The sequence below is a fragment of the Condylura cristata genome, unplaced genomic scaffold (genome assembly GCF_000260355.1).
Source record: "Condylura cristata isolate star-nosed mole 26May11 unplaced genomic scaffold, ConCri1.0 scaffold00009, whole genome shotgun sequence".
NCBI lineage: Eukaryota > Metazoa > Chordata > Mammalia > Eulipotyphla > Talpidae > Condylura > Condylura cristata.
Genome location: NW_004567110.1, coordinates 14,944,840 through 14,963,993, shown reverse-complemented (window position 1 = coordinate 14,963,993; position 19,154 = coordinate 14,944,840). Strand labels below are relative to the sequence as shown.

General features: G+C 41.3%; 1 protein-coding gene across 2 annotated transcripts in view; it reads right to left on the bottom strand.

Annotated features, from left to right (window-relative positions):
- The window catches only part of SAMD12 (sterile alpha motif domain containing 12), a 366,923-nt gene that overhangs the window by 8,605 nt on the left and 339,164 nt on the right, over positions 1-19,154 (bottom strand). The gene's annotated exons all lie outside the window — the stretch shown is intronic.

The following is a 19,154-nucleotide window of genomic DNA, read 5'->3' as shown; positions in this document are numbered from 1 at the left end:
TCCACATGGCATGGCAGACTTCTCCTGACCCGCCCACTGCTCCCTTCAGCAGTGTACTTCGTCGATCTGCCTGTTCTGCTCCCCACTCTGTCTCTGGCGAATCCTCTCACCACCCCTGTACCTCTGGCCTGCACCCAGTTCTGTATGATTAAATAAATAAATCTTTAAAAAAAAAACAAAAACAAAAATCTGGCTTTTCAAAACATGACAGAATACACAATTTATAAGAAAATGTTTGATTAAAATCTCTTACTTTTGAGATAATGCAAAAACAAAAGCAAGGCTTATTTAAGCATATTATATATAAAATAATGTCACACACTACTGATAAGGTTGCAATGAAAGTAGAATACTAATATATTGCTGATGGTATGGTGAAATGGGAAAATAATGTCAATTATTTAAAAACTATTAAAAATTCACACTACTCGATTCAATGATCCCTTTCTAGGAGTGGATCCTGAGGAAATAATAATAATAAAAAATAAAAGCAGCTATAAGCACAGATATATAAGCTAGAACTTATTTATCATAGTGGGGAAAAAAAAAACAGAAAAGTGGAAAACAACCAGTTTCCTATTGTTGGAAATTTAGGTTAAGTAAATTATGGTGCATCAACAAGATGGATGATTAGAGGGTCATTAAAGTAATCATGAAGATGATTAGATAGTAACATGGTAAACACTTACATATACGACAGTATTAAGCTTACATCTATGCATAGAAAAGCAGTACATGTGAAATGGTGAAGATGCTAGCATTTTCGTCACTGTTATAATATTTTACAAAACAATGCAAAAATTAGGCTCACAAGGATGCAGGTTTGATACGTGCACTATGTACATTTTCCAGGGTTGTTTTCATTCACTGAAACTACCTTGAAAACAAAGTCCTCACAATTTCAGGACAAGATAGCATTCTGGTATGGTTGGAGGGAAGACAGAAACCCATAGGATGAGACATTGTCCCACCAGGTCACCCTGTAGAGCAGCCACAGCCCCCAGAAGACCGTGCGCACTTCTAGGACCTAACACAGGGCACTGTCCTTGAGACTTTGCTGAAATCGGCTCTTGAAGCATGTGACCTTGGAAAAGTACTATGAAGATAACATACATAATAAAATTTAGAAAGGGAATAATGATGATAAAATAAGTGAACTCTAATGAATTCTATCCATTGGACGTCTAGTCAGAAGTTGATAACATGGTATATATCACAGTTGCTGCTTCTCCAAACAACCACAGGAAAGAGGATGAGTGTAATATTAGCATATAATAACGCATAACCACAGACAGAAGCTGAGCCTGTTACACCTTAAAGCTCATCTACTTGTGGCCCCCCAGTATGCTCCTTAGGGTAGGCAGAATGATCCCCATTTCATCAATAAGGAAATTGGGGCCCAGTGCTAGTAGCATTTGCCCAAGGTCACACAGCTGGTGAGAATCAAATTCGTCCTCAGCCTTAGGTATGTCTCACTCCTTTGGGAAGTATGACACACATGATGTGTCAACACATTGGGACAAATCCATAAAGCAGACATATTGAGAGCTTTTCCCATTCTATCTTCCAAGGAGGATTCTCTGTTTATCCTGAAGTTCAGTCAGCACAGTGGGGAGCCCCAATGGGCAAAGATGACAAGTGGAGGCTAAATTAGAAAGACAGTGATATCCAAAAGAGGACGGCTCCTGCAGATAGGACCACACCTAGAAGCAGAGGCCACCGTAACAAACTGGGAGGTTTAGGGCAATAGTTGCCAGATGAATGGGCTCTTTGGAAGTGGGGTGACTAAAGAGAAGAATGTGCTGTGACCTCAGTCCCTTTGACCTTCTTCCTGGGGAATCTCTCAAGTATTCATTGCTTTTCCATACCTTGGTTGTGTTTCTTTTGAATATGTCTCCATGTTGACTTGGGATTTCCATGGGAACAAGAGGCCCTACTGACTTAGGTTGTATGTGCAAGGTATGAGCCCGGAGTAATGCTTAGACCATGCTCCTTGTATCACAGATGTACAGTGACAGGCTATATGGTCACCACTTTGCTAGAGACCTTTGTTACCTGCAGTGGGAATCTCAGGTATGAAAAAACAACATGTGGTCAAAAACCAATGCATGTGGTTTGTATTAGATGACTCTGCTTCTTTTAATGGAGGAAACTGTGTTCTTTGAGATGGTACATTTTGGAGGCTGTATCTCTAGGTGGGGTTCAGTCATTCCAGACTCTTCCTACCCCCTCATATACACTAGCTTTTTTCCTGCCTCAGATGTGAATGCGTTGATACTAGGGAATACCTAATCCTTCATTTTTCCAGTCTACCTCACATGTCATATGCTTTGTAAGGTACTTGCCCCTGAGATACAGCTGATAAGCCAACATGGAACTTTAAACTTTTACCACCAAACCTCATGAACCCTTTATCTATCTCTGCTGAAGTTTTTGAGGGTGGTTCCATGTCCTCTTGCTGTGTGTCCTTCTAGTACAACGTGAACTAATGGGCCCATAGAAAGTGTTTAGTGCATAGTTCTGAACTTACTGAAAAAAGGAATGATGCTAGAGAAGAAGCATTTCTCCTGCCTCCACTTCTTAACACCTAATTTTATACAAGATTCAGTCCTATAGCTCCAGTCTGCATATCCAGAGGGGGTCTGTTCCAGTTTCTTTCAGAAGAAAGAAATATATGTCAAGAGACTTTATATCTATGTCAAGGATCTTGTGTCTGATGCTGACAGTGTATGGATTTACAGCTAATGAACAATAAGGGCTCTTTCTCAAAACTCTGATGGGCCCATGTGATTAGTTCAGGCATTTGGGCGTCAGTTACCTCCAAGCCCCAGTAGCTTCTGAGTCTGGTAAGAGCAGAGACACTTCAGAACCCAGTGATTAAGATCCTGGGCTCTGAGTAGGTGAATCTGGCTGACATCCCAGGTTCACCACTTACCAGCTTTATGATGTTGCAAACATGAATTTCTCCAAACCTTAATTCTTTCACCTTTAAATGGTGATCAACCACCCTACCTCACTGGGTACTTGATCACCTTTGTGTGGTGTTTGGCAAATAGTAAATATCTGCTAAGTGATGACTACTACTTATCATTACTGTCATAAATCCCCCAGATTTCCTAGAGAAACTAGACACAAAAGTCAATGTTCTAATGCCAAAGTTAGGTCAGAAAAAAGAAACTAATCACCCTGAGGGAGTCAGATAATATGCTTGGCACTGCTAATGCCACCATCAACACACTTTGGCGTGCCCTCTCCTCCAGATTAATGTAGGCAAAAACAGGCAGCTCCAAGATAAGGAGAGTTCACACCAGAAACTTCCTGGGAAGGAAGGTGCTGGTCTGAGAGGCATTGCAGATGGTTCAAGAACACAGCTGGCACCACATGTGTCTGAATCCACCTTTTCTCATTCCAGTAGCGAGGGGCCGGGGGATTCATGTGTTTGGGGAAGAAGAAAAGCTACTCTGTGTAGGTAGCTTCTTGTCTCATGGGTTAAAGGGGGAAAGGTATACTTCATCTCTTCTAAGGAATGTTTAATGTCTTCCATTCAAAAAGAAGGACCATATCTTCTCTTTGAAAGGTTTTCATGTGACTTGAGTTTGAGGACTTTAGGGTATCCCTGAACTGCACCTCTACAGGGACAATTCAGACCAAGGGTGAGGTGCACATTCCAAAGGTGTGAGATGCATGGTGGCCCTGTGTAGCAACCATAGATAAGTAGATTCGGTTTATTGAGCAACTACTACGGCCCAACTAAGGTGTTATAGGTAGTCACTCACTAAGTCCTCACTCCCATAGTTGAGACCTCAATTGTATTGTCCACCTAACACACCTGGAAAACATCAGCTTCATTACCTTGTCATTGTCACCTGGCAGGAATGCACAGTAAGATGAGGACCCAGATCTGTTCTCATTACCCTGCTGCCTCAATTAAAAAAGAAACGTGTTAGGAAAGCAGATTCCTTAACAACAGGAATTCAGGAGAAAGGCAAGAAGGCTCATTAGATGTGAATCCTGTATCTAAACAGACATGACTAAGATGTTTGAAGTACAGAACATTTGGTACAATTCTATTTAACAATTTAAAATCTTTCCTACGTGTAGAGCAGTGGTTCTCAACATGGTACAGTGTTGTCCGCCTGGGGGACACCTGGTCATCCAGGAGATACTCGTGGCTGTCACAGTTTGGGAGTTACTACTGACAGCTGCGGTGCAGAGGTGCTAATCATCCTAGAAGACATAAGATGACCACATCAAAGACTTACCCAGCTCAAAATATCAATAGCACTGAGTTGGTTTAGATGATACAGGTCCTTGTTTATTTTCTATTCCTGGTTGTGAGCCAAATATATCACTCCCAAAATAGGCCAAGAGAAAAACCAACTTAAGCATGCCTCTTGTGTGTACAGGAAACAGGACTAATTTCAAACCTCACTCCCCTCTTCTATTCATCATTTGCTCATTTTATTTGATTTTATATTCAATGTAATCAAACTTCCTAATTTCTAACTTTTAGAACCCTCGCAGGCATACCATTCTAAGAACCAAAATTGGATGATTTAAACAGGTATGCTCAATTAATTAATTAATATGTATAGGAGAAGTTAGGAGATAAAAGAAGGACAAAGGAGGATTTATATGGCAATAACACTATCTCCGCTACAAGCCTTTTGGTGGGGAAGGACATGTGTTCTCAGTTGCTCTGGTTTCATTTCTGTCAGTATCTGCCCACCAATCATTTGGGGTGGGGTGTAGTGTTTGCCCCCTGGGAATGTGATTAAGAAATCAACTCTACCGCCTGCATGAAATGATGGTGAGATTCTCAGACAAGTATTAAGATGATAGAGGACTTGGGTAAGGCCAGGAAAGCAGATGATGCATGCAAACTAGCTTCTAACTCTCACACTCCCTCATAAACTGGAAACCACATGACTCAGGGATGGTAAATGTTATGTGTCAACTTGACTGGGCAATGGGGTCCCCAGATAATTAGTAGAACATTATTCTGGGTGTGTCTGTGAGAGTGCTTCTGGATGAGATTACATTTGAATTAGCAAATTGAATAAAGCAATTTTCTCCCTAATTTACTGATGAAGTTTCCCATCTGACCAACTGAAGGTCTGAGTAGAACAACAGGTTGAATAAAGGAGAATTTGCTCTCTCTCTGAGGTTGGACATGGGTCTTCCCCTGCCTTAGGATTTATAAGTGGACTTGAACTAGCACTAAACCATCAGTTCTCTTGGGTTTTTAACTTCCAAATTTTGGATCCTTTCAGCTTTTAGATTATGGGCACCAATTCCTAATAATGATTTTCCAGCTAACTAGTTATTGTTGCTTTTCCTCTCTTTCAATTGATAAATCTTCCTGTCTTTCTGTAGGTGTAGATATATCGCTCTGTCTCCTGTTGGTTCTGTTTTCTGGAGAGCCTGGACTCACAGAGTCTATGGACAGCCATAATGTTAAGCACCTTCATTAAACAAGTACTTAGCACATAACATGTGTCCATTTGGAAACTACCCAAAGAAGCAGATACCACAATTCATCTTGGAGAGATAAGTGACCCACCACAGGCAGCAGCCTACAGGCCAAGCTATGGCCTTGATCTAGCTGTGACATGCCAGGGGCCTGCTGGTTCCAGAAGTGCTAAGCAGGAAATATGAGGTCCCAAAGCCCCATGGGAACATTTTCAGGCAATCATATAGAACTAGAAATGATGGGGAGGCTTGGCCTCTACCCCCATCCTCTCAGCCCTGAGTTTTGTTCTCAATAGAATGTTATTGGCTCCCGATACTATTTTAAAAGCCTTTCTGCAGGTGGCTTATACTACATCAGCCACATCCATAGAAGAGTTTTAGAGCACTCAGAAGTAAAGCTCGCCACCAGGACTGCCAGCATCATCACCATGCACTCACTCACTCTCTCTCTCACACCCCCCCCCCATGGAGTCATCCTCCCTCCCCTCAGCCCTAGGGAAAACAACAGCGACACTATTCACTCCCTTGCTGTTCTGCCACAAGTCAAACCATTGATCAATACTTGCAAGGCTCCCAACCCTCTCCTGAGTCCATGCTAGTTCCAGTGGTTTAAACAGAATAGCTGGATCCCAGGGCTGAAGAACGCCGAGGTTCTCTAACCAATTGTGACAGTCTCATCTCATGCAACTTCTGGATGTTTTCATTTTGTCCTGCCTCTGTCCATTTCCACTGATTCAGAATGTCCAGGGGGCAACCTGGGAAGCAATGTTTGATAAGCAGCTCTGAAATTCTCATGATGTCAGTTTGGCACAAATCCATGGAAGCACCAACATCTTCTCTCCAGGAATTAAATAGTAGTTACTTTTCCTTGAACAGAGAAAGTGTGCAAACTGTGGGGAATTTTGGTTTGTGTCTTTTCCCTTAGTAATAAAATACCAAGCCTCCTAGCTGTAACATAGTACAGTGATCTACATATTTGGCTTCAGAGCAGGGCAGACAGGAGTGGCGAACCTCAGCAAGTCATCCAGCTCCTTCAACATCCTGGGGACTGAGGCATGTTCCATCATTCCAGTATTTTTGTTCCTACAGGCCAATTCACACCTCAATCAATCAAGCAACATTTATTCCATCGTGTGCTTACTTCAGTGCCACATCGCCTGGGGAGCAGCAGGGTGGGGAAAGTCACACCTGTGACATTGCATTAATCAAACTGTATAAGAGTCACCTGATGGTGTGTTTGTCCATAGACTAATGCTTCTCAAATCTTATTGGGCTTTGAAATTCCCCGGAAAGCTTGGTAAAGCACAGCTTTTAGACCCAAATGGAAAGAATCCGATTCATGAGTAGGTATGGGAATTTGTACTTCCAGAAAGTCTGCAGGGGTCACCAATATGTTACTAGTCTGAGGACCTCACTTTAAACACCACTGCTCCACACTCCTTCAAGCTTCTTCAGGCCAAGAACGTGTCTTTTCTTTTTGCAGTGTGTAGCAGAATGCCCACCACACCAAACATGACTTGTAATGAAGGAATAAATGAATGTCTTCATCTTTGTAGCAAGAGCTACAAACAATATCTTAAAGTAAAAATGAATTTATTTGCAGGTTATCATATTGTTTTCTAGTGAAAAATGGCTTAGAAATTTCAGCATGTGAAAATGTTGCAACCTTGTAAATTAACTATGACAACTCAGGACACCTATCAACTTCAAACAGGGTGTGATTTTCCCAGGAAGTGGTAAAACCTTATCTGGCCTTATGTCCATTTTGCACTTGAAGCACACTGATAAGATTCCTACCAGTTCGAACCACATGAATACGAGATGGTATATTTCTGGGAAAAAGCATCACTAGCCCAGAGAGTCTCAGTAGGGATGTCTTTGCAGAATAATCTGGTGATTCCATTCTCTTTACTGGATAGAGACAAGCATACCAGGTTACTGAATTCCAACAACCACTTTAAAAGTCATAGAATTTTCCAGAAGAAAACTGACTACTGGTACACACAGCAATGACTTTCACGAGAGAGCATAAAAATATATCTTAAAGTTTAATCCAAGTTGTCACTAAAGGTCCCCTCCATCTCCATAATGCTAGGGTGGTTAGCAGATTCTATTCTCTGGGTTCACTCCTAATTTCTATCATTACTTCTGAATCTCACTCGGTCACAGAGCATGAGGCCCTGCATATTGTCAAAGTTCCATTTTTAATTAAGCTTAACTAGTCCCCACTTTGTTTTATTTTAACCTCAAGGGCCTCTCTGTTGACCAAATCCAAAAGCTTTCTTGGAAAAAATGATCTCTAACATGCACTTCTTAAAAATACAAACAAACAAACAAACAAACAAACAAACAAAAACAACCAAACGTTCAAATATTCTCCAGGTCCAAGAGAAAGGAAAGGTACACCTTTAGAGGAGTAAGCATGCTTAGAGTGTGTCACATCTCAAAGGGCTGAAGTGTCTCTTTTTAAGACAGTGCTACATAAGGTAAGTAAGAATTAACAAATAATGCTGATTACAGGGATGGAGCTCAGCATGCAGAAACTTAAAGTGGAATGGTATTTAGAACAGTGCTTCTCAAATGTTAATGTGCATATAAGTCACCCGGTATCCGGTTAAAAGGTAATCATGATGGTTTAACAAGCTCTCAGGTCTGTGGCTCGCTCTTCTATAGCGAGGCTGAAAAGTCCCCTAATCTAGAGAAGCACTGTTGAGTGGCGCTTCCTGCCATGCTGGAAATGCTCTGCATCTTTTTGCCCAATAAGGCAGTCATTAAGCCATTAGTCACATGTGGTTGCTGAACATGCAGCTAGTGCCTGGGGAAACTAATTAAAAATGTTCCTTAATTCATTTAAATTTCAGTGATCACATGGGCTAGTGGCTACCATATTGGACAGCAGCTTTATAGAGCTGAAAACCAAGACTGAGCAAAGGACAGCCTGAGATTTAAGAAGATTTCAGAAAGGAAAAACCCAAAATGCAGGGTGACAGTCCTCAATCCACTCACCCATACTGTTCTTACTTGTACGCCTTCCTTCCCCTTTCCTGTTGTCTCTAGGGAGGGTTCCCCTCTGTTCTCTATCATGTTCCCAGAATTACTCTAAACAAAATAGTAATTAGGATAGAGTTTATAAACATTCTCAAGTGCAGAAGATTATTTCGTTTATATAAACCACTTAGAGTTGGCAAAACCGAGCAAGATTGTCTTCTGAGAAATAGTTCTTCTGTTATAGGCCTTTTCACCTAGGGCACAGCGATCAGGTTTCTGAGGATAGACTCCAAGTTCATTTCTTTGCTGTGGGTTTTGGCCCCTTGGCCTGGCACACAAGAGCAAATGCAAATAGCCCAGATGATCTAGAAAAGTTCAAAATGAACCAAGAGCTCAGTTCAAAAGGAGGTCTCCCAAATGAGAAACTGTTGAGAATGGGAAAGGGTGGGGCTTAGTTTTGTCTAAACTGGATTCATCAGCTCTCAGCAGGTTTCAGTCTATCTTGCAGTTAACAAGGTTTGGGGATGTTCCCTGGGCTGGTGAGTACTAATTTCCATGAGGAACAAGTTATGAGGCTTGGATGTCTTCTTAATGATAACAGATAATTTCTCTATGTTGGCAGAGCTACAAAGCACGTTGCCATGGAACTGTGTGGATCGGGCTATTTCTTTTGTGTACACAGTTTCCCCTTAAAGAATCCACTTGGCATGAGGTACAAACCTGGTTGGGGACCCTTGTGATTAATTGCTTGATCTGGCTGGTGGCCATAAGCAAAACCTTGCAATTTACCAGGTCCTGCACAGAATTATGAAACTGAAGGTTTAATGAGATTTCAGGTAATAGAGCCCAGATGTCCAAGACTAGGATGTTTGAAATAACACTACTGGCAAAGATGCTTAGGCCTGATCTATTTCTTGCTTGGTAGATTTCACTGTTCCCATCTTTCCAGCATCTTGGACCAGTCAATTGCTCACACCCTCATCTTGAGTTACTGTCTCCCGGGAAGCCATTCTTCACTTACATGCACATCTGTAGCTTGTTGCCTGAGATACGTGAGCGCTTCCTACCGAGGCTCCTACCCAGGACTGTCTTCCAGCCAAGGATTTGGTAATTAACATCCTGACCACCATCTTGCCTCTATGCAGCACTTAACTTCCAAATTGCTTTTGCACATTTAATTGCCTTTTATTTTGTCAGAGTCTAGGAGAAATGGGCTGGGACAGGTATTATTTCCATTTGGATGAGGAAACCAAGGTACACAGAAGAGAAGGGATAATAAAAATGAACATTTGTGGAACCCTTAAGTGCCAAGAAGTACTGTACCCATGGGGTTCCATGCATCATTTCCTTTAAGTCATGTAACAATTTTGAGGTTGGCATGATGATCAGCTCCACTTTGAAATGGAGAAAACAACGCCATGCAGAGGTGGGGTCACTGCTAAATCTGACACAGGTAGGCTGGGATGGGACTCCAGCTCACTACCACCAGGCACTGCCCCTCCCTCAGGAAGTGTCGCCAGCATCCCAGACAAGACCTGAAATCTGCTACACTAGTGCAGTGTTCATTTCACACCATTTCCAAGACAGCAGACAAACCCTAGGTACATTTTTCTCATCAGAAGTCCCTTTGCCTCTATTCCCTGATCTCCCCCAGAGCGATGCCACCTCCCGAGTGTGCTATGGAGTGTGAGGGGCTCTGTTCCAGGGCATATGATTTGAAGAAATCCATGATCTAGTAATCTGGGCCCTTCATGGCCGTGCTTTCACATGTCTTTCCAGTCTTTCACAAGACTTTCCATGTCTTTTCCTGCATCCTCTTGCTTCAGCAACGAAGAGTTTCCATGGTGCCTACTTCCTTCCTCATCCTCTTGGCCAAATTCTCTGCTTCCTATAAGGCCAGCTCATGGGCCACTGCCATAGGGCTTCACATGATCCTGTAATTCCCACCTTTTCTGATCCCTGTTTGGGTTTGCTGAAAGACAGGATGGACAAACAGAATCAACAAACATCTTTTCGTGAGCTTACCAGACACCGTGTGAAACGGAGATACAAAGATGAATAACAAACATCCCTCATGGCTGTCCATAGGAAGCTCACAGTCCACACTCAGAGATACACAGGAAGACCGTAGAATGCCCCTCGTGGCATTACAGGAGGGCAGGATCCCAGGGGCACAGAGAGATGTGACAGCACTCATTACTGTTTGAATATAGAGCTAGGAGTCATGCCCTAGTCACAGCCCCTTTACCCCTCCTCGTGAGGGAGACTCCATGTGTGCAGGACTTCCACTGATATGCATTTAGGCAGCCCTGGCACAACTCTAAGCTGAGCGCCTGCATGATACATAATGAGGGACTGTGCCAGAAGTGATGGTCTCTCTCACCATGTTATGCCAAGTCTGGGTACCTTCTCCCCTCCGAGTTTGCCAGGGGAAGTACAGGCGAAGATGATGGCCCTTGCCTGCCCATGACAGCCCCACAGGGGACAGCCTCACAAAGGTGCTCTCTTGGGGAGGAGGCATGAGGGGAAGAGCTTGGCATCTCTTTAGCGTCAGGAGCCGCAGTGGCTCCAAGCATAGCTTTCTTCTGTCAGATGCTTAGGCAGGTCTAATATCTGCTCTAAAACAATAGCTTGAATATGTCTCCCCAAACCTAGCCCTTCCCCAAGGGTTGGGAAATATTTCTCTTTAAAAGTTTTCCTACTTTAGAGTAATTAACTCTGATTACTTAAGATTAGATGGCTATTACAAAACTGTGCACAAGTAAGCATTTCATTAGTTACCCTTCTTGACAGGATTGTGAGAGAATCCAGTATTGGCTTAGCCCCATGAAAAGCTAGAGAGAAAGAGCACTCAAGTTAGTTCTGGAGGCCGACATCACATGTTGCTCATGTGTTGAAGCTTGGTGGGGACAGAAAGTAGAATGTCTGTCAGCACACAACATTCATCTTTCCAGAAACATCAGTGCTGACCAGCAATTTTGAGGAACTGTGTGATTGAAAAATAACAGGTACTTCCACTTGCTAGGCTTTCAAGACTGATCAAGTGATTTAACCTCTTTGAGTCACAGCTTCCTCATCTGAGAAAGGAAGGAATTCATGTGTGGTTGGTGAGAGCTACCAGATTTCACTGAATCCAAGGTATATCACTACAAAAGCAAAACCAAACACTACTGATGAAACCATGACACCAAGCTGTTATGATCAGTTTCCATAAGCTGACCAGAACATTAGCCTTTTGTTGCTTTATGAATTCTTTCATCTATTCTGAAGAACCTACAATGTCCTGCCTTTGGGTACAAGCTTGATGTGTGATAGGCAATCCTTTTCCATACACCCCAGGAATAAAACACATTACTCCACCTACTTGTGATATCTTACCATCAGTAGTGTTAAGTTTACAATTTCTACTTTGCAAAAATAAATAAAACTAAGGTCATTCTTCCCATGTCAAACATTTGCCTTACTAGTGTTTCTCTATTTCTGTGACTTTGGCATAGGAGATAATTTTTGCTTCAGCGCCAAATTACAGTGCAATATATCTGAAGGCATTTTAAATAGCAATTAAACTCAACAGGTGAAGTGCTAATAGTATATATAATCTGAGTGAAGTGATGAAAATATGAGCCATCAAAGCTAAACTCAGGCATGCAAACCTGCTGCATGAACTGTAGTGAGGATAAGGCTTTCTGGATTATAAAATGCACATTTCAGAAAGGTTAAAATAGGAAAAAAATTGCATCTCAGATGCAATGAAACACAATAAATAAAAGCATAGATTATGGATCTTATATCCAGTAGATACCAACAAATCTTCCTTTTTAATAAAAGAGAATGTGATGAATCTCAAAAGAATGCAGGAAGGTTGCACCTCATTATTTGCAAAGAAATAAGATTGGGTTTGAATCTATTTCTTGTTAAGTAAGATTTACATTTCAGAAACTATAAAACCGTGAATGATCTCCAGAGAAATCGAAGTATTTTTCCATATACTATGAGAGATGGCTGTATTTCTTTGTCATAGCCTCTCTCTCTCTCATTGAGAGGGGAGCATATTTTCCTCCTCCCCTGAAATTGGGCCAGGTGTGTGACTGCTTTGTCCAAGAGAATATGGCAGAAATCGTATTGGAACTCATTATTTTGAACACTGGAAATTGGCTTTCTTCTCCTTAGAATCCAGGTACCAGGTTATAAGTAAACCAAGGAGAAACCTGGAGAGCTACATGGAGGAGGCAGTTAGTGAGGGGGAGAACTGAGACCCCAGCTGATACCAAGCTGAGCTATAGGCTGGACCAACTTGCCAGCAGTTTGAGTGCACCTTCTTAGATGTAACTTGCTAAGTCCAGGTCAACAGGATGTGGGAGAAAATGAGAAGAGCAATCTTCTGAGTCTTGCCCAAATTGCAAATTCATAACCAAATAATAACTATTGCTGATTTGGTCCTCTAAAATATGGGCAGTTTGTATGTAGTAATAGATGATAAAACTTCATTCTCTAGTTAATTCCACAAATGCACTGAGGAAGACCCATATGGCACCTCAAGGAGAACCTGAAAGTGAGTCTAGATCTCTGACTCCTGAACTGAGGGCTGTGCATTATTGTATATAACACAGCTCTTAGTGGCCAGACATGCCAGATAGGACTCTGACTGTCTTTGGTTAATATTCTGGTGTGTCTGGAAAGAAACAGAAACGTCACACAGGAGAGAAAAAGTTTGAGTATTACACACACACACACACACACACACAGAACCTTAAACCCCACTTGGAATTAGAGAGCAGAGTTCACAAATTAGTTACAAAAGTGATCTTGATTCTACCGAGCTTTGTTAGATGGAGGGTGGTGGCCTCAGCACATATCTCTTAGTAGAAACAAGCACGAGCTTCAGGGATTCATACATCTCAGTCATGGTTGATACGGGATGGAATCCCAAGAAGACAGAGGTTACTTTGGTGATGGAATAAAACACAAGGAGAGGGAGTCACATGTCCTCAGGACAAGGTTTCCGAGGCAGACAGTCTGGCTGACCACAGGGTCCCTTGAGACAGCGCCCAAGTCCCTTCCACAGGCTGTTCATATCCTATGCCAGATGTCAAGAACTGTTGCTTTGACATGTGCAGCCTCTGTGCAGAGGCTGTGGTTTTGCAGCATTTTAGGGTATGTGTCCCTGATACAGACATCCACGCCTAAGGAATCTAAGCAGGCAACACACAGTACAGAGTTGCATTTTGCAATGTTCAGCTGTTTAGCTGAAGAGACAGATCTTTGCTTCGGAGAACGCCAAAGATCACTGAAGCAGGACACATTTTAATGGTCTACATGCAGGGTGCTGCCTACCATGGATACAGATGTTAGAAGTTTGGTGCTTATTTTGGAAATCAAGAGGGGGTGTGCAACAAAACTTAACATTGAATTTGCTACAGAGAACTGTTGCTTTAAAGCTATGGCATTGGAGAAATTGTAATTCTTTCCCATGCTTGCTGGCTGATGACAAAGCTCCCACTTTTTAATGACACCAGGAAAGCAGGAGACAGTGCCTTTCAACAGATGGACCTGACACACTGGAGAGGAGAAACAAGTGTGGTGGGATAATGCTGGAGATGGAGGTGGAAGCTGGCAGGACCTCTGACACGCAGGTTGCAACAAGGAGTTAGGTTATTGCTGCAATTGTTAGAGAAAAGGGGACTTTATATGGAGCATTAAAAAATCTAAATAAGAATGATCCAATGAGTAACAAGATTTTTCTACACATAAAAGACTTATTTTAAAAAAATAAACCAAATAATTGTCAGTCTCCTCTACTTTTAAAGTTAGGTTCTGGCAAATTCAATAATCTATCACAGGTGTTATCACACTATAGCACCTGTAAGACCTATACAGCCCTCTTTTGTAAATAAAGTTTTATTGGAACATAGACAGCACTCAGCATTTATGAACTGTCTCTGGCTGCTTTGAAATTATAATGGATGAGTTGAGAAGCTGCTAACAGGATTGAATGGCTAACAAAGCCTAAACTATTTATTATGTGGTTCTTTACAAAAATAATCTGTTGAGCCCTGATGCAACACACCAAAATAAATCTGTTTGTGAAGAATTTGAGAAGTTTATATACTGCGAGGAAACAGTCGTTGTTATTTTACTATTTTCTACTCCATGGAATGGAAAAGTGTTTTCTACTCCACGGATGAGTAGAATAAGTTCAGTAGAACAGGTCTGAGAAGTTGGACAGCAAGTTAGAAATAGTAAGAACCTTTAGACAGCAGCAATTAGTAGCAGTTGGTAGAGGATTAAGAAAGAGACTAAGTTCCCAAGTGCAGCAGTCTGTGGTCACGTAGGGTTGGGACATATATACTGTGTACTGTGGCATAACAAATCAATTCATGTACACAGTGAAGATTTTGAAACTGATTTAGGTGTCTAAGTAATTTTTCAATAGTCTGGAAAATTCGAATAGATTGGTACTTACTCTGAATGTTTTTTGATATTAGCCATGCCTGAATGTGGTGTGAGCCTTCGGGACACCACTGACAGGACTTGACGAGCCTCACGTGTCTATGTTAATATTCCTTTGCTACATATGCCCACCAGTAGTTTTCCTTTTCCTACCCCTGGCTCCAGTATTCATCTTGTAGGCCCTTCTATTTGTTCTCTCACTCTCTACTTTCCTGCTTTTTTCAATTTAAAACACTCCTTCCAGATGGGACTTCCCCCAAACTACCTATCTTGTTCATCTTGGGTGAGAGATTGTGGTAGATTCTAAGGGAGACCCAGAGCTGGGTAATGGACTTTTGCCCACAAACACTCACAAAATTTGGGAAGAAAACCATTATTACTACAAAAAGACAAGTAAGAGCACAAAAGGTTTACTGGATTTCATATAAGGGAATGACTTCTGTTGTCTTGGAGAGGGTGAAGTTTGGAGTTGGCTTTGAAAGGACGGGGAAAGGGAATTCTAGGAAGTTAGTGATACCCATCTCCATCAAGAGACTCTCTGACATTCCATGTTTCTTCTAAGACCAATTTCATTGCACAAGGTTATAGTTAAGGCTCCCTTGACTATATCAGTGGCTTGGACCAACTTGCCAGTCATTTGAGTGCACCATCTTGGATGTGGCTTGCTCAGTCCAGGTCAACAGCATGCGGGGGGAAATGAGAAGAGCAAAATCATAACCAAATAATAACTACTGTTGATTTGGTTCTCTAAAATATGGGGCAGTTTATATGCAATGATAGATGATAAAACTTCACTATCTAGTTAATTCCACAAATGCTCTAAGGAAGACCCATTATGGCACCACAGGGAGAACCTTAAAGTGAATCTAAGTCTCTGACTCCTGAATTGAGATCTGTGCATTATTGTACACAATACAGCTCTTAGTGGCTAAACAGGCCAGACTGGGCTCTGGCTGTCTTAGGTCAATATTCTGGTGGGTCTTGGAAAGAAACAAGAACATCACACAGGAGAGAAAAAGTTTCAGTATTACACACACACACATACACACAACTTGGAATTAAACCCCACTTGGAATTAGAGAGCAGATTTCATGAATTAGTTATTGTTAGCTATATAAATTGATAATATTGATTATGTGAGTGCTTGGTGCATGTTTTGTGTTCACATCTGGATATAAATTTCTGGAGGAGGGAGATTCTGCCCTGTATTTCCTCTCAATGCCTCTCAGTAGATGGCACAGTGCCTTGTATTTAACAAGTACACATACAAGAAATACTTTAAAAATAACTAGATGAACAAATGCTCTTTTCTGCTGGGTTGTAAATCAAATACAAAGCCTCAATCAAATATATAATTATGGTAATACTCTGTAGAATTAAAAGCAGCTATACATTTCTTGATATTCTTCCCAGTGAGAGCTGGGGCTCTATAAACCCTCTTCTTGAATCGAGGTTGGCTTGTGACTATTTTGACTGGGAAAATGGAGGGATAATGCTATGCCAGGTCTTGGTGGCCTTTAGGAGGACACACAGCTTCCAGTTGGTGTGCTGTAAAGTCTGAAAACCCTGGAGAGCCTATATAGAGGAGCCTTGAAAATCTATGAAGGGGAACAGCAGAGTCATTTCTTCTAGTCCCTCCCAAAGGCCCAGTAATGGCAGTAAAGATGTCTTGGACCTGATTCTGCTACTAGTGGGACACTGCATAGGAATCTTGTTCTCCACAGCAGTCCTGCTGGGTTATTAATATTTTTTATTTTATACTTTATAAAGTTATCTATCCATTATTTTGATTTACATGAATGATTGGGTCATGATTCTGTATATTATGATTTTTTTCTGTGGCCACTTGGTGTGGAATATGGAATTTAATGATAATCACTAAGAAATGTTCTATTTCAGTTTCCTAGTTTCAGATCCTAAAACTCAATAGGTTCTTATGAAGTGTACATTTTTAATAAAAGCTTACTTCCTTCTCAAGAGTGTTTTTAGTTAATCACTACATTTTTCTTCTACCAAACTTAACACATTGTAAATTTAGTTTCTCAAAGAACTGTTCTCAACAATTCTGTTTCTTAATATCCTGTTGCAAACTTTGAGAACCAATTGGGTAATAATCATGATTCAAGCTACTTTTTCAGAGAAACAAGATCAAGATTTAGCCAAGATTAGAGAAGTCACGGGAAGTGAGGTAACACTGTTCATTCATTCCTGATGCTTTACCCACATTAAGCAAACACACAGATCAAGGTCTTCCCAAAGAACACCGTTCCCATATTTTAAGACGGCCACTTTATAGTATTTTAACTAGTAATCATCAAATATGCAAAACCTGTCCTTATGCCAGAGGTTTAAAGAGCAGAAGGGTGGAGAACACGTTGTGCATAGAGAAGATACATGAATATGTAGCATACAGTGCTAGAAAGACCTCTGGAATTTTGTGCGTGTGATTTCTAAAAATGAAAGGAGTGCTTGTAATAAATTAGAGACTCACTGTAAAAAGAAATAACAAATGAACAAAATATTTTGGTCTCCTCTGGTACCTCTTTGTGGTTCTGCTTTATGTAATAAATTCAAACCTGTATTAAATCAAGCAGTCTCTGCCCACAAGTAGTTCACATTCTAATGGAGAGGGAGGTGGAAAGTGAAAGTAGTTAAATACGATCCAATGGAAGGACTGCATATGAGTGGTGTGGACAATGTGTCAGGAAACCTAAGGGAACATGAATTACATCCAGAGTGTGGGAAGGGGCAGTAAAGCTAAGTCTTTAAATAGGTATGACCCTGGATCTGGAAGTGGGTTTTTATGTAATAAAGATGTGAAAGAATGAAGAAACAGAGCTGTTTCTAGAATGGCAAGATGTGGAGAAAGATCAATTATGGCTTAGTCATAGGATGAGTTCATTGAGTGAGAGGTGGGGGAGAAATGAGGTGGAGTGGCTTGCACCCTAATCTAGCATTTGGAGTCAGGTCATGAAGAGACATGTCTTCAGGCTCATGTGTTTGCATATTATCACACAATGGGCAGTGGGGAAACTTTCAAAGCATATTTATGATTTACTCTCACTCTTTACTGCTGCTACCAGTAGGGTGAGCATATATGTGACCTTGAAGCAACTGTCAGTTACCCTTTTCTATTTGTTGAGGTGATTATCTAATTAAACTAACTAGAGAACAGAACACCTTGAAAACAAGGTCCATGTTTGCCTCTGCTCTCCAACAGTCTCCCTGGCACACAGCACAGTGTCTGGCACTGTTTCGATGATATTTGTTAAGTAAAGTGAACACTGACGATGAGTATAGACCAAGAAAGAGAGAATGAAGGCTTGAGTCAGGACAGAGCCAGGGACAACAGGTCAAAGAGAATGATATGTGCAAAATAAAAACCTCGGGTTAATGTTAAGAAGTGTGGCTGTTCAAGGGGAAGTCTGAGGTTTCTAGGGTGGGTGATTAGGGGAAGGGCAACTATTACTAATGTTAATATTATATAAGCAGAAGAGGAGTAGGTTTATGTCGAAAGGGAAGGCAATGAGTTCGATTTCTGATGTATCTGAGATGCCAACAGGACAAGGCGGAGATACCATGTGGCAGGAATGGACTGTTATAGTGGAAAGAACTGAGTACCCAGAGGATCCTGGATTTGGTATTGTCATTTATCAGTTACATGATTTAGGGTATGTTATTAACTTCTAATTCAGATTTTTAATGTATAAAGTGTAGATAAGAATCTCTGTCATAACTAACTTGGAAGATTCTATAATAATCTAAAATTTAAAAATGTATGAGAACTTACTATTTAAAGTGTACAGAGCTTCGTGAAGACTCACAGTTGTTCTCATCAGTGCCCTGAAAGACCACACACAGCTCTTAGCATAGCAGGTGTTGCCAACTCAAGGTCATGGGGTTAATGGATTAATGGGGTCACTTGCCTTCTTGAACTACAAATAAGTCCCTCATTGTTGGTCAGCGGTCTTGGAATGGGTGTGACAGAGAGTCATCTAGGTATAGTACCAGCAGTAGAAAAATATCTACTGAGGTCTCCTTCCTTCTGAGAGAGACATAGTCCAGCTTAAGCAGTTTTAAGTTAAAATTAAGACAAGGATTAAGAGGGTGGTTTTGTTGCTGGTGATGATAAAACAGCTCATGTTCAAGTCAGTGTATTCTCTTGTCAGATTCTGGAGTCATTCCCCTTTGTAGAAAGCCAAACACAAATCCCTTGACCACACCCTTCCTTCTGAAGTTGTCAC